Source organism: Lethenteron reissneri, chromosome 35 (genome assembly GCF_015708825.2).
Source record: "Lethenteron reissneri isolate LAM-NWPU_2019-01 chromosome 35, ASM1570882v1, whole genome shotgun sequence".
NCBI classification, from domain to species: Eukaryota; Metazoa; Chordata; class Hyperoartia; order Petromyzontiformes; family Petromyzontidae; genus Lethenteron; species Lethenteron reissneri.
The window spans coordinates 12,369,462-12,393,110 of NC_083813.1; the positions used below are offsets into that span (position 1 = coordinate 12,369,462).

At 56.9% G+C, this 23,649-nt stretch overlaps 1 pseudogene; it reads left to right on the top strand.

Moving 5' to 3' along the window:
* The first annotated feature begins 9,852 nt into the window (after positions 1-9,852).
* LOC133350754 (nuclear factor of activated T-cells, cytoplasmic 3-like) overlaps positions 9,853-23,649 on the top strand; it is a 60,733-nt pseudogene continuing 46,936 nt past the window's right edge.

A 23,649-nucleotide genomic window follows, 5' to 3' on the forward strand; every position in this document is an offset into this window, starting at 1 on the left:
CTGACTCATCAGCAACTCCACGTGCCACTCCTGACCTACGAGCAGCGTGACACACATATATATGGCCGTCGTCGACTACGACGGACTGTCAAGGGGAACGTCAGTGCCAGCCTAGGTGCACCCTGAAGCCGTCACGTGAATGCATCGAAGGCACGCCGCTGGCAGTACCGGAGGACAAGACCGCAGGTGGTCCGGGATGATCGATTGGGATGGCTGGCAGATCGACCGCCTGTGTTGCCCACTGTGCCGCCCACTGTGCCAGACACTATGAATACAATTAGAGATAAAGGGCAGCCGTGTAGCCTTCGCGGTCTGGTGCGGGCAAGTGCTGTTGCGAGTTTTTTTAATTTATGAGCGTGATGTGTGGAGTTATGTGAAGGCCAACACGACACACAAGGTGGGGGTTGTTGTGTAAACCGAGCCCGACCGCCTTTGTCTCCCCATAATCATTAATAAATAAAGGTTTTTGGGTGAGATCGTTTAAGTATGAATGTGTCGTAACCCTCCACCACCCGACACAGCCAATTAGTAAGGGATTTGTCACTTAGACAAAACGCCAATAAGTTACTACTTCAGCTCACCGGTGTGTTGGAGAGTAAATCCACAACATTTACAATTTGAGCAGTACTACGTTTCGCTGGTAATTACATCCAGCATAATCGGGCTGAACTAGTAACTAATTGGCGTTTTGTTTACGTGACAAATCCCTTACTCATTGGCTGTGTCGGGTGGTGGAGGGTTACGACACAACATTTATACTTACGCGATCTAACCCAAAAAACGTTAATTATGAATAATATTGGTCGCGAATGCCTGCTACGTGCTGTTAAACTTTCTCTCCCCAGTTGCTCATGTGAACACAAACGGGGCTGCACGATTGCCATTGGCGGTATGAAATAATAAGAATCGGCTTTTACTCTTTCTAGCAATAAAGCAGGCGGTGTTAGGATGTCCAAACACAAAATTGAAACCTTCAGCAAGGAATCAAGGACTGCATTAGCCACAGATAGTACTTGTGATCATATATGGGCATTGTCTTTGAAACTGATTGGTCCACGCCAGAGACAGCAGCCTTCTTTGGGGCTAAGTCTCACCACCAGTGTCAGACCAGAGAATGCCAAAATGCGAACAGCACAAAGGCAATGCACTGTCAGAGCATTTAGAGCCCGGCGTGAGCAGCTAAAGAATAGTACATTTCTGTCAGTATCAAAGTATGAAAAAATAACAATGTATACTTTATATTCTTGGTTCTTTCGGTAAAGTCACGTAGAAGGGAAATAAAAAATAAAAAATAATGTATTATTTTATTATTTCCCTTCTACGTGACTTAATAATTCTACGTGACTTTACCGAAAGAACCAAGAATATAAAGTATACATTGTTATTTTTTCATACTTTGATACTGACAGAAATATGAATCCCTGCAGTCACGAAAGCTTTAAATCAAAATGTTCACTTTTATACTGATTAAAAAAGGTCCCATTTTGTAGCGTTGGCGGTGCCTTCTGTCGACTGGATGAGCTGATGATGACCCCTCACCCGAATCGTCTAGAGGGGCGAGAAGGGATGGGGAGCAGGACCCCCCCCCCCGTCCCACCCCGCCCCTCCCACTGTATCCTCCCTCCCCCCTCCCCCCTCTCTCTCCTCTCGCCGGCTGCTCGCTATTCTGGGAGACCCACGCGTGCCTCCCGGCTCCCCTGAGGTTGGACGGCTGGTAAACACCCCCTTACCCCCTCCCCTACAAACCCCACCCCCTTCATTACCCCTCCCCTACACCCCCCCTCCCCCACTGATTACCCCTCCCCTAGAGCCCCCCCCCCCACTGATCACCCCTCCCCTACCCCCCCCCACTGATCACCCCTCCCCTACCCCCCCCCCCACTGATTACCCCTACCCCCCCACTGATTACCCCCCCCCCACTGATCACCCATCCTCTACCCCCCCCCCCCACTGATCACCCCTCCCCTACACCCCCACTGATTACCCCTACCGCCCCCCCCCCCCCACCGATTACCCCTCCCCTACCCCCCCACTGACCCCCACTGATCACCCCTCCCCTACCCCCCCCCCACTGATTACCCCTCCCCTACCCCCCCCCCCCCCACTGATCACCCCTCCTCTACCCCCCCCCCCCCCCCCACTGATTACCTCTCCCCTACACCCCAACTGATCACCCCTCCTCTACCCCCCTCCCCCCACTGATCACCCCTCCTCTACCCCCCCCCCACTGATTACCCCTCTCCTACTCCCCCACTGATCACCCCTCCCCTACCCCCCCCCCCCACTGATTACCCCTCCCCTACACCCCCACTGATCACCCCTCCTCTACCCCCCCCCCCCCCCCCCCACTGATTACGCCTCCCCTACTCCCCCTAGTGGAGCAGTAGCGCCGTTTGTCGGCACCGTGGTTCGCGATTCCCAAGCTCACGGCTCACGTCAGTGGCGGGCGATGTGGGAACCGACCGCTTCTGGGCCTCCCATTCACACATGGTCACGGGGGGGGGGGCTTCTTTGACCATACTTCACCACGCCGGTCACTGCGGGTTGGTGAGGCCTTCATCCAGCAGTGGATTGACCAACGCTGCTGTAACAAAGAAGTGCCCGTCTTCGATGTAACTCGCAAAAGGCGTGCAGCGTTGCGTGTAAAGTTCGGCCTCGTCCAGACCACCATCTCACAAGAACTGACTGTGCGTGTGTACCATTATCGTGTAGACCCACCGATTGGAAGGGTTGGGGAAAATGTGGCTCATCCCAACAGATAGCAATGAGTCAAAGACACAAACTGTCGTGACCGGTTTCATCCTCATTAGGACTCATCAGCACAGACTACCATCCCCACAGCAATGAGACACAGACACAAACTGTCGTGACCAGTTTCATCCTCATTAGAACTCATCAGCACAGACTACCATCCCTACAGCAATGAGACAAAGACACAACTGTCGCGACCGGTTTCATCCTCATTAGGACTCATCAGCACAGACTACCATCCCCACAGCAATGAGACAAAGACACAACTGTCGCGACCGGTTTCATCCTCATTAGGACTCATCAGCACAGACTACCATCCCCACAGCAATGAGACACAGCCACAAACTGTCGCGACCGGTTTCATCCTCATTAGGACTCATCAGCACAGACTACCATCACCACAGCAATGAGACACAGCCACAAACTGTCGCACCGGTTTCATCCTCATTAGGACTCATCAGCACAGACTACCATCCCCACAGCAATGAGACAAAGACACAAACCGTCGCGACCGGTTTCATCCTCATTAGGACTCATCAGCACAGACTACCATCCCCACAGCAATGAGACAAACACACAAACCGTCGCGACCGGTTTCATCCTCATTAGGACTCATCAGCACAGACTACCATCCCCACAGCAATGAGACACAGCCACAAACTGTCGCACCGGTTTCATCCTCATTACGACTCATCAGCACAGACTACCATCCCACTCACAGCAATGAGTCAAAGACACAACTGTCGCGACCGGTTTCATCCTCATTAGAACTCATCAGCACAGACTACCATCCCCACAGCAATGAGACAAAGACACAACTGTCGCACCGGTTTCATCCTCATTACGACTCATCAGCACAGACTACCATCCCACTCACAGCAATGAGTCAAAGACACAACTGTCGCGACCGGTTTCATCCTCATTAGAACTCATCAGCACAGACTACCATCCCCACAGCAATGAGACAAAGACACAAACCGTCGCACCGGTTTCATCCTCATTAGGACTCATCAGCACAGACTACCATCCCCACAGCAATGAGACACAGCCACAAACTGTCGCACCGGTTTCATCCTCATTACGACTCATCAGCACAGACTACCATCCCCACAGCAATGAGACAAAGACACAAACTGTCGCACCGGTTTCATCCTCATTAGGACTCATCAGCACAGACTACCATCCCCACAGCCATGAGACAAAAACACAAACCGTCGCGACCGGTTTCATCCTCATTAGAACTCATCAGCACAGACGACCATCCCCACAGCAATGAGACAAAAACACAAACCGTCGCGACCGGTTTCATCCTCATTAGAACTCATCAGCACAGACTACCATCCCCACAGCAATGAGACAAAGACACAACTGTCGCGACCAGTTTCATCCTCATTAGGACTCATCAGCACAGACTACCATCCCCACAGCAATGAGACAAAGACACAATCTGTCGCGACCGGTTTCATCCTCATTACGACTCATCAGCACAGACTACCATCCCCACAGCAATGAGACAAAGACACAATCTGTCGCGACCGGTTTCATCCTCATTACGACTCATCAGCACAGACTACCATCCCCACAGCAATGAGACAAAGACACAATCTGTCGCGACCGGTTTCATCCTCATTAGGACTCATCAGCACAGACTACCATCCCCACAGCAATGAGACAAAGACACAAACCGTCGCGACCGGTTTCATCCTCATTACGACTCATCAGCACAGACTACCATCCCCACAGCAATGAGACACAGCCACAAACTGTCGCACCGGTTTCATCCTCATTACGACTCATCAGCACAGACTACCATCCCCACAGCAATGAGACAAAGACACAATCTGTCGCGACCGGTTTCATCCTCATTAGGACTCATCAGCACAGACTACCATCCCCACAGCAATGAGACAAAGACACAACTGTCGCGACCGGTTTCATCCTCATTACGACTCATCAGCACAGACTACCATCCCCACAGCAATGAGACAAAGACACAACTGTCGCGACCGGTTTCATCCTCATTACGACTCATCAGCACAGACTACCATCCCCACAGCAATGAGACAAAGACACAACTGTCGCGACCGGTTTCATCCTCATTACGACTCATCAGCACAGACTACCATCCCCACAGCAATGAGACAAAGACACAATCTGTCGCGACCGGTTTCATCCTCATTAGGACTCATCAGCACAGACTACCATCCCCACAGCAATGAGACAAAGACACACACCGTCGCGACCGGTTTCATCCTCATTAGGACTCATCAGCACAGACTACCATCCCACTCACAGCGACGTCCACGAGTCAACCTATCTGACCAGTCCCCGACCTTGTCTGCTTGACAAGCGGTGGGAAGATTTTCGCCACCGGTATTAGCCACAACAGAGGGGTCATTTGTTTTGGGGCTTAGATCGCGTAAATAGAGAAACACGTGTCGTTGAACCCGCCACCACCCGACGCAAGGGGTTTGTCACGTGAACAAAACGTTGCAGATTCGTCACACGAGTCTGTTGGAGAGTAAACCTAACAACATTTGCAATTAGAGGTCTGTGACATTTCGCCGGTTTATAACAACAACAACAATAACAACAATAACAACAACAATAACAACAATAACAACAGGCAGCTTCATCAGGCGATGAGCCCACAAGCCGTGGAGGGGATTCCTCCCGCACCAATGACCCTCTCTGGTGGGAGCGCGCGCAGTCCCACGTGAGCCCGGCAGAGGGCAGCCGAGCCACGTGACCGTGACACAATCCACACCCACGTGGTTATAACACAATCCATACCCACGTGGAGATCGTGCCCCGTGTTTTGGTCTCTGCTGGATGTCAGCGTTCCTGTCAGCCCGCACGGTTTGCCCCGTATTCTTGTGCAGGCAAATTGAGTTTTCAAGGTCCACGCGGCGTACGGCCGTTTCAATACAGAACAATGCAAACGAGACACACTGCACGCGTTCACTCATGCGCAGTAACATCGCTCTCATTTCCCCTCCCCGACGTGCACCCCACGCCCCTTCTCCTGTCCCGCGGCCCCGAACCCACTTGCTGTACTGCCATCTCATGGTCACCACCCCTCGTAGCGCGCGCGCGCGGGGAGTTTGGAGGTTCAACTCTTTACGCGATCCACCGACCGACGCGCTGCATCACGGGAAAACCACGTGCACTTTGTCACGTGCTGCCCCGCCGGCCACCTGGGCACAACGATTGTATTCGCCCGGCACACCACGTCGGGTAGACCTGCGTACGACTTGCATTGAGAGTACCAGCTACCCCGACCTACCACTCCGGTCGAACCAACGACGAGGAACGGATCGAATATGGAAATGATTGGTATGATTGTTTCGCCCAGACAGAGTCTCACTGAGTCTCAGGACTAGTTCGTAGAGTAGAGGGGCGATGTTGCTACTGCTGCTACTGTGTGTGTGGGAACGACGTTGAATGGTTTGAACGGGGGGTTTTGCAGCATTGGAATGATTTATCAGATACCGGTTACATGGTGTCTCGTGGTGCTTAACTCGGGGAAGAATTGGAGAACCCAGAGGAGAACAGGGGGAGAACATACACACCCTGCCAGCGACTATCAATCACTCACAAAACACAGACGAAGATCCCCCGTGTAGCCTGAACAGACACCTATGAAGGCCGGCACGGCACACGAGGGAGTGGGGGGGCCAGCACCACGCCAGGCCGCATTTGTCTCCCCAGTGACGATGTTTACACACCGCACCAGGTACTCGTTCGAGGCTGAGTCGACCTAAGAGAGGCCCGGGACTGGTTCAGAAAATCGTCACTGGTGTTGGCCGTTGAGCGGGAATCAAACTCGGGACGCTGGGTTCGTGAGCAGTGCGCTAACCACTCCACTACCGCTCCCCATGCTCCCACACACACACTCACTTACCCACTCACCAACACACTCACCTACTCGCTCACCCACACACACACTCACTTACCCACTCACCAACACACTCACCTACTCGCTCACCCACACACGCACCCATCCATGTACCCACTCACCCACCCACTCAGTCACCCACTCACTCACCCACCGGCTTCACCCACCCAACAGTCCGTGTCTCCTGCAGCCCGTGCCACTCAAGCCAGACACGTCACTGCTCTCTCCACTGCTGGAGGAAGGCCCCTGCACTGCGCGAGACCTCGCAGCGACTCTGCGGCCTGGGCACGATGTTAAGGAGGAGGTCGCTAACATCATTGGAGTGCTCGCGAGGATTGGAGTGGAGGGATTGGAGTGGAGGATTGGAGTGGTGGATTGGAGTGCTCGCGATGATTGGAGTAGAGGGATTGGAGTGCTCACAAGGATTGGAGTGGAGGATTGGAGTGCTCGCTTGGATTGCGGGGGACGGGAGGGGCGGGAGCGGCGGGAGGGGGGGATTCCATCTTGATCCCCGAGTGAAGTGCAGAGGTCGAAGGGACCGATCTCACCCCGCAAGACGATCGCTCCCCGTGATCCGATCTCACCCTGAAATCGGATCTTACCTATGAATCCGATCTCACCTCGCGATCCTGTTCGGGTTGGAGGCTAACGAAGCGACGCCGTGATGAACATCGAGTCACGGTGCCTGTCTCCCCTTTACAGCTCTGTAAATCCAGTGCTCGCAAATTCCACATTCCTATGGCGGGGGGTTCGGGATACCAATAGGCGTCACCAGCTGTTCACTCTCCCCACGGGGCGGCACTCATTTCACCCACGCGGGAGGTCCGAGGGGCCGACTTCACGGCCTTCCTCACCGCTGAGACGAGGATCTCCGTCACGGCCATCGCGAGTCGCGGGCGCGGCTTCGGCCGGGTCAGCGTCAGAGGTCGCAAACGGGTTTTGATTCCTTACCCATACCCGTACCCGGCCGCACCAGGGTCGCAAACGGGTACCCGTACCCGTACCCGGCCGTACCCGTACCCTACCCGTACCCGGCCGGGTACGGGTAGGGTACGGGTATCGGCTACCTGATTGCGACCTCTGGGATGAAGCCACGTTGCAGGCGCGGGTGGGTTGATTCTAGGAACTTGAATTGTGAGAAGAGACAAGACGTTGGGAAATGAGTGACAAACGGTGACTCACCAGTGACTCACGGCCTACCCGTACCCGTACCCGGCCGCACCAGGGTCGCAAACGGTAGCCGGGTATCGGGTAGGGTACGGGTATCGGGTACCCGGTTGCGACCTCTGGTCAGCGTTAGAGCCCCGGGGGCTGCAGTCGAGCGCCGCGTTCCGAGTCGCGGCTCAATCCTCTGGCTCACCGCTCGGCCAGAGGTTCTGGTTCCTTCGACGAAGTCACGCCGGGAGAACAAATCATCGATCGCGACAACAAGCGACCGTCTTGTTGTGGCGATCGAAACGACTTTGCCGAAAGAACCAGAGAGTATGGATTCCTGCAGTCACGAAAGCTTCAAATCAAGATCGCTCCCTCTGCTCTTAAAGGCCGCGGTGAGTGAGCGGCTCGGTGAGTGGCGTGGCTCCGACTCGGGCATGCTGAGCGCGGCTGCTGAGATCGTGGCTCAGCGGGGGGGGGAGGGGGGCTGAACGTTAATCCCGGCGGCTCTGAGCCGGCTCCATTGAGCCAGAGCCGCAAGCGTGAGTCGGAGCCGTGCCACGGAATTCCACGGTCAGCCCTGAGACTCGAGCGGTGAAACCCGCAGCAGATGTTGGAGGGGTGGGGGAGTCGGGGGGATTGGAGGGGGAGGGGGTCAGGGTTAGCGCGCTGTGGGGAGCGGTGGTGCAGCGGTTAGCGCTACGCTTCGATACGAACCCGGCTTACCCGAGTTCGATTCCCGCTCAGGGACAACACCCAGTGACGATTATCTGAACCCGGTCTTGGGCCTGCCCAAGATGGACTCAGCCTTAAGCTGGTACTTGTTACGGTGTGTAATAAACGAAGATGGAAATGAGATGAGTGGATTGATGATGGGTGGCCAACCTTGCGACCCGAGTTCGATTCCCGCTCACGGCCAACACCCAGTGACGATTATATTAACCCGGTCCTGGGCGCTCTGTGTAAATATCGCCACTGGGGAGACAAAGGCGGCCGGGCGTCGTGCTGGCCACCCACCCCCTCGTGATACCGTTCCGTCCTTCATCGGTGCTCCTCGCTAGCAGCACTTTCCCCAACAGTCTGTAGAAGGCTACACGGGAGATATTTGTCCTTGGGGTGGGTGGTGAAGATGAGTGTGGGCGGAGTAGTGCGGTTTGTTTGGGCGAGGTTGGAATCGTAGGAGGGAGCGAGAGAGAGTCGGGGGGAGAGAGCGAGCGAGGGAGAGCGAGGGGGGTGGAGAGGGAGATGGGGAAGCCGGGTTTCCACCGCATTCACGAGCGCGTAAACAGCGAGTTTCCTCCGCCCCCCGCCCTCTCGTTCCACTGCGTCACGGCTTCCCCGGGTTCCCTGCAGCCCCCCCTACCCCAGACCCCCGACCCAACCCTCACCGAAGCCACCCGCACCCCCCACCTCTTACTTATTCTACTCCACCACTTCTGCTACGTCTACTTCTTCGATACGACTACTCCTGCATCCTCGTCCTCCACCAGCCTCCTCGTCTACATCCTCCTGCTCCTCGTGTCTCTCTCCTCCACGTGTCTTCCTTCTCATCCACGTGTCACCCTCCTCCTCCTGTCTCTCTCCTCCACGTGTCTCTCTCCTCGTCTCCATCCTCCTGCTCCTCGTGTCTCTCTCCTCCACGTGTCTTCCTCCTCATCCACGTGTCACTCTCCTCCTCCTGTCTCTCTCCTCCACGTGTCTCCCTCCTCATCCACGTGTCACCCTCCTCCTCGTTTCTCTCCTCCACGTGTCACCCTCCTCATGGTGTCTCCCTCCTCCTCTTCATCATCCTCGTGTCATCCTCCTTCTCCACGTGTCACCCTCCTACTCCTCCACGTGTCACCCTCCTCCTCCTGTCTCTCTCCTCCTCGTGTCTCCCTCCTCGTGTCATCCTCCTCCTCCACGTGTCACCCTCCTCCGCTAGACCATTCCATCAGGAGCCTCCTACCTCCCCCATCCTCCGCAGAACTTCTCCAACCACCACCCAAAACGCAACCCCCCCCCTCGCCCTCCGCCGCCACCACCCGTTCCCTGGCCACCTCATCCATCCATAGACCTCCTTCCACCACTCCCTCCCCTCCTCCCCCCCCCACCGCGGGCCCAGCTCAACTCTTTATAACAACTCGCGCGCTCGCGCACAGCAGAGCGCGCTCGGAGCTCTGCGCGACTCGCATCGCCAGCGTCGCCGACATCGCCCCGAGCAGCTCCACCCGCTCCACGCCTGTGAGGGACGCAGCTCCACCCGCTCCACGCCTGTGATGGACGCAGCTCCACCCGCTCCACGCCTGTGATGGACGCAGCTCCACCGCGCTAAGGAACAGAGACACAAGAGGAGAACGGCGCGCGGGGACTTCCTCACTGCGGAGTTGAGACACCTGCGGGGTGACACGTGGGGAGTGACACCTGGGGGTGACACCTGGGGAGTGACACCTGGGGAGTGACACCTGAGGGGTGACACCTGGGGGTGAGGCCTGGGGAGTGACACCTGGGGGGTGACGCCTGGGGGGTGACGCCTGAGGGACGCGAGAACCTTGGAGCGGCGGTGGCGCCGTTAGGATGCGGTGATCGCGGCCGCAGAGGTGAGTGACGGCCGAGGCGCGCCTGTACGTTTCATCATCACGGTGACTGTGAGATGTTGACTACCTCGTCTGGTGCACAGGAGGTCGTGGGTTCGATCCCGACCCTGACGCCTGCTGCTGTATATTTGGAGTTTGCGTCTCTCTCTCTCTCATCATCATCACGGTGACTAGGAGATGTTAACTACCTCGCCTGGTGCACAGGAGGTTGTGGGTTCGATCCCGACCCTGACGCCTGCTGCTGTATATTTGAAATTTGCGTCTCTCTCTATCTCATCATCATCATCACGGTGGCTGTGAGATGTTAACTACCTCGCCTGGTGCACAGGAGGTCGTGGATTCGATCCCGACCCTGATGCCTGCTGCTGTATATTTGGAGTTTGCATCTCTCTCTCTCATCATCACCACTGTGGCTAGAAGATGTTAACTACCTCGCCTGGTGCACAAGAGGTCGTGGGTTCGATCCCGACCCTGACGCCTGCTGCTGTATATTTGGAGTTTGCGTCTCTCTCTATCTCATCATCATCACTGTGGCTAGGAGATGTTAACTATCTCGCCTGGTACACAGGAGGTCGTGGGTTCGATGCCGACCCTGACGCCTGCTGCTGTATATTTGGAGTTTGCGTGTCTCTCTCTCATCATCATCACAGTCGCTGGGAGATGTTAACTACCTCGCCTGGTGCACAGGAGGTCGTGGGTTCGATCCCGACCCTGACGCCTGCTGCTGTATATTTGGAGTTTGCGTGTCTCTCTCTCTCTCTCATCATCACCACTGTGGCTATGAGATGTTAACTACCTCGCCTGCCACACAGGAGGTCGTGGATTCGATCCCGACCCTGACGCTTGTTGTAAATCTGGACTTTGCATGGTCTCCCCGGGGTCGCGTGGATTTTTTTTCTCCGTGTCCTCGGGTTTTTAGAGTATCCGGCTGCTATATATTTCCACGTGATAAGCCACTTCATTGGGCCATCATTTGTGGGCAGGTCGCTTCTGAGCAAGAGGTATAAATAGTTTAACTTTAGTTTACACTTCGCTACTAACCCGGCGGTCAACACCAGTGACGATTATTTGAACCCAGTCCTGGGCCACCTCCCCTAGGTCGACTCCGCCTCAAATGAGTACCTGGTTGCAGTGTGTAAACATTCCCACTGGGGAGACAAAGGCAGCCGGGCGTGGTGCTGGCCACCCACCCCCTCGTGTGCCGTGCCGGCCTTCGTAGGTGCTCGCTAACAGCACTTGCCCCAACACTCTGTTGAAGGCTATCCGGGGGGTCTTTGTCTTCTGTACACGTGTGTACAAGCGCAACTCGTGCGTGTCCAATACTCATGGAAGCCTTTTGGACTATACTTCACCACGCCGGTCAGTACGGGTTTGCGAAGAGGGGGGGAGGGGCAGTAATTACCGCCACTGGTGATCAGATAGCGATGATCGGAAATCGAACTCACGGCTCCGGGATCATAGAGCGGTGCGCCAACCACTACGCCACCGCTCCTCCATCACAAATTATGTTTAATTAAAAGACCGCCTCTTTTTCTTCTTAAACTCAATATATATACCACGACTGATCCGGCCATATGAAGGTGGAATTTCCACTTCTACAGAGCGCTGCCTGCTGCTGCTGGCTCCTGGTGATATCTGCAGCCGGTTCTCGACGCTGATTGGCTCAGCTGCTTGATTCAGTTCCTGATGAAGTAGCGGCAGCAGCAGCAGCGGCAACAGCAGCTACCGGCACGTGCAGCGGAACGTCGGACATCACGCCGAACAGCGCATTGGGGCGGCACACCGCGATACAGCATCGCAGAGAGAGAGACCCCCCCCCCCACGGCCCCCACCCAACTCGAAGGGGGGGGGGTGGGGTTGGCATCGCCCAAAGGTGGCAACTGTAATACATTCCATTACTGCTCTGGAATTTAAGAGAAAACGTAAGACAAACATCGTGTAGGTGTGTGTGTGGGTGTGTGGGTGTGTGTGTGTGTGTGGCAGGCTGGCCTGCCTACGATCCATCCTGCGTTTAACTAGGCTGGATTGTGTGAGGAGCTCACAAATCCTTGAAAGATCTGGGCAAAGTCCCATCGGTGAGCTCCTCCGGCAGGCAAGGCTGCGTTGGCTGGGTCATGTAGCCCACATGCCCAGCCACCGCATGCCTTAACAGCTTTTGTTCGGCCGGATCAAGGGGGCTAAACGGGCGCGGCACGGGCTAGAGAAGAGATGGAGTGATGTGGTACAGGAGGACGTGGAGCTGAGTGGACTTGCCGATGACTGGTACCAGCGGTGTCAAGATCGGCCTCTGTGGAGGAGGCTCGTGAAGGACGCTACTGGGCAGTTGGAGGCAGTCGCCTTCCAACAACAACGGAGGGCGGAGGAGCGACGCTCATAACAACGAGCGGAGCGCCGGGTGGCTAAAGCACAGCAAGTTGGTACAGTAGGGGGCACAGGTGGTGCATCAGCCAGTCATCTCGGTCATCTCGGTCAGTCGACCCGTGGCACCTGCTGGGTCTGCCCCGTGACCTCCTGCCAGCGGGCGTTCGACACTTCAAGTGGCCTCAAGGTGCACATGGCCTGGCACAAGCGTCGTGGTGACGTCACCGCCACTTAGTGGCGAATGGCGGTTGTTGTTGTGTAGGTGTGTGTGTGGGTGTGTGTGTGGGTGTGTGTGTGTGGGTGTGTGTGGGTGTGTGTGGGTGTGTGTGTGTGGGTGTGTGTGGGTGTGTGTGGGGGTGTGTGTGGGTGTGTGTGTGTGTGGGGGTGTGTGTGGGTGTGTGTGGGGGTGTGTGTGGGTGTGTGTGTGTGTGTGGGTGTGTGTGTGGGTGGGTGTGTGTGTGTGGTTGTGTGTGGGTGTGTGTGTGTGGGTGTGTGGTTGTGTGTGGGTGTGTGTGGGTGTGTGTGTGGGGGGGTGTGTGGGGAGCGGTGGTGTAGCGGTTAGCGTGCTGCGCTATGAACCCGGCGACACGGGTTCGTTTCCCGCTCACGGCCAACATCGGTGACGATTATCTCAACCGGTCCCGGGCCTCCCCTAGGTCGACTCAGCCTCAAATGAGTACCTGGTGCGGTGTGTAAACATCGCCACTAAGGAGACAAAGGCGGTCGGGCGTGGTTCTGGCCACCCACCCCCTCGTGTGCCGTTCCGGCCTTCATAGGTGCTCGCTAACAGCACTTGCCCCAACAGTCTGTTAAGGCTATACGGGGGTTCTTTGTCTTCTTTGTGTGGGTGTGTAGGCCGGGCACAATACGTGCAGGCTTCCCTCGCTCTCGGCGGGTTCGGTTTGTGCGATGTCTCGCACTATAGGCACGGTAGCCTATTTCGACCCAAAATTCGCTATATGCGGTTTGAATTCACGGCGATGCGGCGGCTATGCGGTCGGACGTGGGTCAACCGTGTGCTGCGTGTGCACTGCGTGTGTGCTCTGTGCTGTGTGCCATCCTGTGCTGTGTGTGTGTTGTCTGTACTGCGTGTGGGCTGTGTGTGTGTGTACTGCGTTTGGGCTGTGTACTGTGTGTGTACTCTGTGTGCTGTGTGTGTACTGTGTGTACTGCGTGTGGGCTGCGTGCGCCACTCGGCAGGCAGCTGTCCCCTCGTGCGGGTTCACTTTGTGCGCGCCCAGTTGGTTTTGGAACGCATCTACCACAACTACTACTACCGCACAGAGCGAGGCAAATAACAATAATGTGACCTGCAGGGTCGATGGTCGATGATGATCGATGGTCAAACAATAATGACGGGGAGCCACAGCACCCAAGGAAGCGAAGAAGGCAGCTTGGTGTGCTGGCGGTCGGGTGACTGCGAGAGATGGTGGCCGATTGGCGGAGGCTTTCATCCAGCCAGCAGTGGATTGACCATGGCTGATGATGACCCGACTGGGCAGCCGTGACCCTCCCGGACATCACATTGTGTTGAGATTGTTGCCCTTCCCCGGGGCAACCTCCGATTAGCACGGTTGGCTACGTACGGTGCGAAAGAAGCTCAGCATCCTTGCAAACAAGCAAAGAGCCTCATAGCTCGTCGGATTCCTCCAGTCTAGATAATGATCGCGGTGACGATGGTGGTGGTGGTGGTAATGATGGACGTGAATACGTGGCCACAATGTTGAACTCCGTTCAGGTTGAACTTTATAAACACTGAGGACGGAGCAGCCGACGGAGTGTCGGCCACAAGTACGAGATGACCCACGAGCTCTGTCGAGTCCAGGGCTCGGCAAAACCCGCGGCTTCGTGACGCGCTACGCGCTAACGAACGATCGCCCTCTCGAATTCGCCACCACGGTGCATTGCGGCTCTCGCAATATCGAGGGGCTGTTTTGGTTTTTTGTCAGCAAACGCGAACACAAAGAAACGTCTCTTCCTCGTCACGTTGGGCTTTGCCGAGCCGCGGCCTCGTCCATCAGCCCCTCGCTGACAAATGTTGTCAAGCCGCGATTTGTTTCGAGCGAGCAAAGGGCACTCCGCAAACCCGTTTCGACTTCGTGCGTCTCGTCAGCAGGATCAGGCGCTCGTGAAACAGATGCTGCTGGGATTTGCCAGATGTGTCATTGGCACGAGCACTCCGTCCACACTAACGGGGAGCCCCAGGTCGACGTAAAAGGGAGACAATGAACGGCACACAGAGCCGTGCATTCCACGTCTGCAGTGGAGGGACAATCACTGCTATCCACCTCGGTTATGGTTCGAACTCCGGGTCCTAAAAACTCAACGATTATTTTTTGTTGTTTTACCAGCTCAGGCACACTGAGCAATGCAGCTTCTTTTGCAGAGGCAACCTGGCTATCAACAAACGATAGCTCGAAGAAAGTGGTTCATCATGGAGTGCAAATTCATCGCAGTGGTCGAAACGCTCTAAACGCGTGACGTTAATTTCTACACGTGGAGGGGAAACAGCGGAGGACCCGGAGAAAAATCCACGCGACCACGGGAAGAGAGAGAGAGACCCCGCAAACTCCAAATATACAACAGCAGGCGTCAGGGTCGGGATCGAACCCACGACTTCCTGTGCACCAGGCGAGGTAGTCAACATCTCCTAGCCACCGTGATGATGATGAGAGAGAGAGACACACAAACTCCAAATATACAGCAGCAGACGTCAGGGTCGGGATCGAACCCACGACCTCCTGTGCACCAGGCGAGGTCGTTAACATCTCCTAGCCACCGTGGTGATGATGAGAGAGAGACGCAAACTCCAAATATACAGCAGCAGGCGTCAGGGTCGGGATTGAACCCACGTGCCGAGAATCTCTTGCGGCGCTGGGGTTTGGCCGTCGGGACAGATGAGGGAGGGGGGTTGGAAGGGGGGCGGAGGCGGGAGGGGTGGAGGAGTGGGGAGACCCCCACCCACCCCACCCCCTTGGCCCCAGGGCAGATGGAGGCTGCGTGGAGGGGATCCTGGAACCGCGCCAGTAGCTCCCAGCGAGAGGGGAGGAAGAGGGGGGAGGGGCGGGGGGGGAGCACCTGTAGGTGACCCCCCCGCCCCACCCCCCGTGTGTGTGTCAGTGTGTGTGCGAGTGTGTGTGTGTCAGTGTGTGTCCGTGTGTGTGGGGAGCGGTAGTGTAGCGGTTAGTGCGCTGCGCTATGAAGCCGGCGATCCGGGTTCATATTCCGCTCACGGCCAACACCAGTGACGATTATCTGAACCGGTCCTGGGCCTCCCCTAGGTCGACTCAGCCTCAAATGAGTACCTGGTGCGGTGCCTAAAGTGTCAGCACAGGGAAAACAAAGGCGGTCGGGCGTGGTGCTTACCACCCAACCCCTCGTGTGTCGTGCCGGCCTTCCTAGGTGCTGCTCGCTAACAGCACTTGCCCCAACAGTCTGTTAAAGGCTACACGGAGGGGGGGATCTTTATCTTTGTGTGTTGCCACTGGTGTCCGTGTTGATGACAATGACGCTGATGATGTTGCTGATGATGATGTTGCTGATGATGATGTTGCTGATGTTGCTGATGTTGCTGATGTTGCTGATATTTCAGGATTGACTCGCGACTTGACGACATCTCGCAGCCAGCCCGACCATGCGCACCCACGCACTGGGTAAGAGCCGCTCACCACCCCTCACCCCTCACCCACAAACACTCACCACTCACCCACCGGCAACTCACCACTCACCCACCACCCACGAACACTCACCACTCACCCACCGACCACTCACCACTCGATACTCACGCACAGCGCGGCTCAACTCTCACCTCGAATCCTCACCCGAACCACTCACCACTCACCCCGCACCGCTCGCCTCCCACTTCGCATCCTCACCCGAACCACTCGCCCACCGCCCACAGAGATGGTGAGGACCTTCGAAGTGACTGGGGAAGAAGTGACAACTCCATTGCCCACGCGGGCATGTGGTTGTCACGAGCGTGGTGGTGGTGGTGGCTATGCGCGCGCGCCCGTGCGTGATATGTCGCTTTGTAATCAAGGGTTGGTGGCTCACACGGGGATTTGTGCAACTCCCAGCGCAATGCGAGATAACCCCGGTAGTGAGCGGTGGGGGTGTGTGGGGGGGTTAGTGGGGGGGGGGGTGAGTGGGGGGGGGTGAGTGTGGGGGAGTGGCAGTACAGCAAGCGGATTCGCGGTGGCTTTACTTCGGCTACCGCGTGGTCTCCTTCCACGTGCAGCAAAACAACGACTTGACATTTAATAAAAACAATTGCCCGAACACCACCGAGTCTTGGCTGGAGTCATTACCCCCCCCCCCGGCCCCCCTCGATCGCTGCTCTGAGTCACTCTCAGGAAGGGGGTCCAGGATGGAACTCTGGAGGGGGCAGGGAGCAGGGGCAGGGGGAGGGGGGTTAAAGGAGTTTGGGGGATCTGGGAGGAAGCGATGGGAGAGCGGTGAGCATGTGCACTTCTCGTCGTCATCACCAACATCATCGACATCAGCAGCCATGCTCGATCCACTGTTGAATGAAAACACTCGCCCAATAGGGCTGCCCCCTCCATCCCTGGCGGTCTCGTTACCATCGCTCCGTCTCCTCCGATCGAACGTCCGTGTCGGATCTCCGCGTTCGTAGCTCCGCGCCGTAACTCAGCTCTCCCCCCCCCTCTCTCGTCTCTCCTCCCCCTCTCCCCCTCCGTCTCTCCCCCCTCTCTCCCGTCTCTCTCCTCTCCCCTCCTCCCTCTCCACTCTCTCTCCCGTCTCTCTCCTCCCCCCCCCTCTCCCCCCTCTCTCTCCCATCTCTCTCCCATCGCTTTCCTCTCCCCCCTCTCTCTCCCGTCTCTCTCCCTCACGATGCACGTGAGCGAGGCCGCTGTGTGCTCTTAAACTTTTATTTTGCTCCCCGCCAAATTCGAACATTGACACCGCAACTGAACCCCCCTTTGGGGATCGCATAGCAGCAGCAGCGATCATCGCCCCCCCCCCTCCCCCCCAGGGGCCGAGTCACCTCGTGCCGCACAGGGACAGCTGCCACACGGGGCGAGGGTGCCCCTTGGATTCTATGAAGTGAGATGCGATGACGTTAGCCGCTTACGAGCTTGCCGAGCTGCAGGTTATAAGTGAGCACCGTAGACATGCAAATATTATCATCATCATCAGTGCTCATGTCCCGTTTGCAGCACTCAGCCAGTGGCGGAAACTCCACATTGCTACGTCAGGGGCGAGTATATCCATCAGACAAGTCGTGTTATTCGATCATTGCAATTCTGTTTTTCCTGCACTCCCTTCCCGTGCCGTCTCATCCCCCCTGCACCCCTTCTGACCCCCCCCCCCCTCCCCTTCTTCCGCAATAGCTCCAGACCACGACTCGTCCCATTGGCAAGGGTTTCTCGATCTCAAGCGACCCAGACTCCAGAGTCTCCCAGATGCACGCCCTCGTCATGAGCTCCTCCTGGCTCGACCAAGTCGAGGGACAAACGATGCGCGACAGCCACCATCATCACCATCAGCAGCATCATCATCAGCAGCAGCATCAGCACCATCATCAGCAGCAGCACCATCATCAGCAGCAGCATCATCAGCAACAGCAGCATCAGCAGCAGCAACCAGATAGCAAGTTTCCACATGCGACTAACGGCAGCTGCCACTCAGAACAACAACAACAACCACCACCACCCATCTTCGACTGCCCCAGCATCCAAATCACCTCGTTCCCACCGCACTGCGTCGCGCCTGCGGCGCACAGCGGCACCGAGGGTTCGGACCCGGGCGGTGACCCCAACGGGAACGCCGCGGCTGCCGTGGTCGCTGGAGCAGCAGCTGCTGCTGCTGCTGGCGCAGCTGTCCCGAGGCTGTCGGAGCACCTGTACCTGCCGCTGGACCAGACCCCGTACCGCGAGAGCGGCCACAGCAACCTGAGCCCCAGCAGCAGCCTCTCTTCGCGCAGCTGCTTCTCGGACGCCTCCTCCATCGAGTCGTACCCCTACGCGTGCGACGACAACGAGGCCGACCTCAACGATGCCGCCACGCGACTCGTCCTTCAGCAGCAGCAGCAACAACAACAGCAGCAGCAGCAACAGCAGCAGCAGCTGGGCTCTCCGCACACGTCCTCGCCGCTACCGTCGCCCCAGGGTTCCCCGGGGTTTCGAGTCGCAGCCACCGCGGCCGCCGCCTCGGGCGCGGACGAGACGTGGACGTCCTCGGGGCTGGCGAGCGGCCACGCCGCGCTGGGCCGGCGCCGCTCGGCGGGCGCTCCCGCTCGCCTCGTGGCGGGGGGCGAGGATGGGTTCCTCTACCCGGGGATGCTGGCGGCAGGAGGTGGTGCTGCTGGTGGTGCTGGTGGTGGTGGTGGTGGTGGTGCTGGTGGTGGTGGTGGTGCTGGTGGTGGTGCTGGTGGTGGTTGTGGTGCTGGTGGTGCTACGGGGCCCGTGTCCCTCCCGGCTTCCCCTCGAGGCAAGCGCCGTTATTCTAGCGCCGAGATTTATTACGGAGCACGTGGTGGTGGTGGTGGTGGTGGCTCTCCCGCACTCTCCCCGGCGCTCTCCCCGGCGCTCTCGCCGCGCTCCTCGCCGCGCTCCAGCATCGTGGAGGACGGCGCGCGCTCACCGGCGACGCCGTCGCTCGCCGCGTGCCCCGACGGAGACGCCACGGCCGGGGACCTTCCCGTGAAGGCGCGGAGAAGGGCATCGCCGCGGAGGGACGAGGAGGACGGCGCAGCGTGCGTGATGCATCAACATCACCAGCAGCAGCAGCAGAATCATCATCAGCAGCAGCAGCATCATCAGCAGCAGCAGCATCAGCAGCTCAAGAGGGAACCGAGCGGTGATCCCTTCCTCTGCGTGCCTCCCTCCTTCCCGTGGGGGAAGGGAAAGGGCAGCGGGGGAGGTGGGGGCAGCGGGGGCGGGGTCCTGGGGGGAGGAGGAGTGGGCGGAGGGCACGCGCCTCTCTTCAGGTGAGAGACGCAGATGAGTGATTGGTTGCTTAGTTACCTCTGCATTAGCCAGCGGTCATTTCCTGACGTCACTACTCAGCCTTGACCCCCCCCCCCGCAATCTCTAACCCCCAGTACACCATCGTCATCACCCTACCTCCTCAATCTCCTCCTTGTGTATACATCCTCCTCCTCGTCTATCTACTTACCATCCGCTACAGCACAACAATCACAATTACCTCCGCCTACCCCCTCCACCAATAACGCGGAAGGCCTTTGTGTGCTCCCCGCGAAATTCGCCCCTCCCCCCACCCCGGCCATAGTAACGTGGAATTTCCACGACCACCAGTGCCGTAAACCAGAGATGAGCACCAATGCATCAATGCTCACCTGAGCAGGCACACCAACTCTTGACTCATCCATACAGCCCCAGCGCCTACTCTGGAGTGCAATGACAAGAACTCGTCACATCAATGTGGAATGTCTGCACGTGTGCCCCCCCCCCGCCCCCCAATTTAGGGTAACTTCACTTCCCCCCCTCGACTGGCAGTTGCCCAGCACTGGGGGGCCCTACGAGCTGCGGGTCGAGTTGGAGCCCCGGCCCCACCACCGCGCTCACTACGAGACGGAGGGGAGCCGGGGGGCCGTGAAGGCTGCTTCGGGGGGGCACCCCCTCGTGAAGGTGAACACCGCTGGGGGAGAAGGGGGGGGGCGCACAGTGGGTGATGGTTGTGGCGAGGGGGGGCACAGTGGGTGATGGTTGTGGCGAGGGGGGGGGGGACGACACCGAGATTAGGGGGAGTGAGGGGACAAGCCTATAACGTCAAGCGGTCAGCAACCAAACGGCACTTTCGAAGCTGTAATCGATCAAGAGTCGTGCAACGTGGGACACACAGAAGTTGTGCTGCTCGTAGGGAAGGAGGGATTGTCGCAACACGTCCGGGCTGCTGGTTCAGAAGAATGTTAGAACGCTAACCCATGGGGAACTGCTTCTCGTCTTTAGTTTATTGCCCAATTAGCGCGGTTGGCTACGTACGGCGCGAAGGAAGTTACACGTGATCATTAGCGCCGCATCCACACAGGGCGCTACATCTGGTCGTGAATCTGGCACCGGCGTTGATTTTCACAAGTGGCGGCTTCGTGACACGCGGCTCTGACCTGGATCATTAGCGCCGCTGCACAGATTCAAGATTCTCCCTCTCCGTGTCTCCGCTCGCGCTCGCTTAGTACCGACACGACAGGCAAAGATCCCCCGCGTAGCCCGTAGCAGACAGTCGGGGCAAGTGCTGTGAGCGAGTAGCACCATGAGACCTCCTTTACCAGTGTCAAAATATAGTAGTAGGTTTTTACCCTTTCAACTGGTACAAAAACTGACACCTTTATACGCCTTTTGGCGTCATCTGGTCCAACACCAATGGAGACTAGGCTCTAAGAAAAGCTGTCTCGGGTGTGGACCAATCAACTTCAAGGACATATCATTATCAGAGTTGTTTCTTTTTGTTTGCATTTGACTGCTTGTGTTGTGGTTATTGCAAACATGATCCCTTGTATAAAGGTGTCAGTTTTTGTACCAGTTGAAAGGGTAAAACCTACTACTACGAGCAGCACCTGTGAAGGCCGACACGGGCACACGACGGGGTGGGTGGCCAACACCACGCACCGGCCGTCTTTGTCTCTCCACAGCGGCTATGTTTACACATCGCGCCATGTACTAATTTTAGGCTGAATCGACCTATCGGAGGTCCGGAACCGGTTCAGATAATCGTCACTGGTGTTGGCCGTGGGCGGGAATCGAACTCGGAGTCGCCGGGTTCGCAGCGCGTGCACTCACAACGTCACGATGTGTTATTACGCAACGACACGATGCGAGGAGTTGGCGGTGAGAATTCATGAGATCGCGACGTGGGATTTTGCGGGCCCGTGAAAAATCCCCACGCCCAAACTCCCCCACCCCACCAACACCACCTCCTCCTCCAACGTCTCCATCCTCTCCATCTCCTCCTCTACCTCCCCTACCCACATCCTCACCATCACCACCGCCTCCATTCCATCACCTCCTCACCACCTCCGTTTCTACCTGCCCTATGCCCTCTACCCGACCCTCATCCACTCCACCGCCCTACTTTCCACTACCTCCTCTACCTCCACCACCACCACCTCTTTATCTCTCAAATCTACTCCTCTCCAACCCTTTCCTCCCCACCACCATCACCACCTCCTCCTCCTCATTCTATCCCACCTCCTCCTCTCTCCCACCTCATCTCCCACCACCTCCTCCCCTCACCCCTTCCTCCCCACCACCACCACCACCACAGCTGCACGGCTACAGCGAGAAGCCGCTGACTCTGCACATGTTCATCGGCACGGCGGACGAGCGGCTGCTGCGGCCGCACGCCTTCTACCAGGTGCACCGCATCACGGGCAAGGCGGTGGGCACGAGCAGCCACGAGCTGCTCACGCACGGCACCAAGGTGCTCGAGATCCCGCTGCTGCCCGACAACGGAATGATGGCCAGGTCAGTTTTGTCAACAACAACAAAAAAGTTACATTTTAAAAAAAATGTAAACTTCATCGTGAGCCGTATGGCTAATGGGATGTTTAAAATTACATTAAAATTATATTTAGCTGTTTTATGTTTTTTTCATTTTACATATATAATGTGGAGTAACAGATGACAGGATACGGCCACTCTTCGTTACAGATGTATTGGTAGTGTTCGCCGTGCTATGTTCGACTTCGTCGTAATTATCATCATCATCGGCTGTTTCATTGGCAGCACGAACGATCATCATCAGTGCCATCGTGATCATCATCATCAGTGCCATCGTGATCATCATCATCGGTGCCGTCGTGATCATCATCAGTACCATCGTGATCATCATCATCATCAGTGCCATCGTGATCATCACAATCGGTGCCATCGTGATCATCATCATCAGTGCCATCGTGATCATCGCCTTTCATTGCCACTCCACTGCTGATGTTCGTCCTGTCGATGATATTGACGTGAAAAATAAATGCATCAGACGCTCGTGACGGAGTGATGTCACTTCAAGTGATGAGGTCGAGCGACGAGTCTCGCTCACAATTCCACCCCCCCCCCGCCCCCCCCCTCCGCAGCATCGATTGCGCGGGGATACTGAAGTTGCGCAACTCGGATATCGAGTTGCGCAAGGGGGAGACGGACATCGGGCGGAAGAACACGCGCGTGCGTCTCGTGTTCCGCGTCCACGTCCCGCAGCCCGGAGGCAAAGTGCTGTCCCTACAGGCCGCATCCATCCCCATCGAGTGCTGTGAGTCTCACTCACCCACTCACTCACCCACTCACTCACTCAACCACTCACCCACTCACTCTACCACTCACCCACTCACTCACTCACTCACCCACTCACTCACTCACCCACTCACCCACTCACTCACCCACTCGCCCAATCACTCACCCACTCACTGACCCACTCACCCTCCCACTCACCCACCCACTCAACCACTCACTCACCCACTCATTCACTCCACACGAAGTGAAACGCCCTGGTGGCGAGGAGAAGTTACCGCCTTCGCGTGCTATGCAAGGAGTTCGTGGGTTCGTTCCCGGACCCTGACAATGCCTGTTGTTGTTGATTTGGAGCCTGCGTCTTCTCTCTCTCTCTCTCCCCGTGGTGGTGGCGTGGATTCTTCTCCAGGTCCCTTCTCTCTTGCTAACCTCGCCTCCACATTTAGAATCAACACGCGTCGATAATATTTGCCTGCTGCAATAAATTCCCACGTGCGGTGATGATGATTATGATAGCAGCAAATTCCACGATTAGCTATCATCATCATCATCACGTGTGGCCAGGTCGCCTCCTGACAAGAGCTACTAGCTCCGTGGACTTTCCCTGGTGAAGAAAATATGTTGTACAGTTTAGTAGCGCAGTGCGCTAACCACTTGCGCCACCGCTCCCCACGCCTGCACTCACACCACGCACTCGCGCTCCTCAAACACG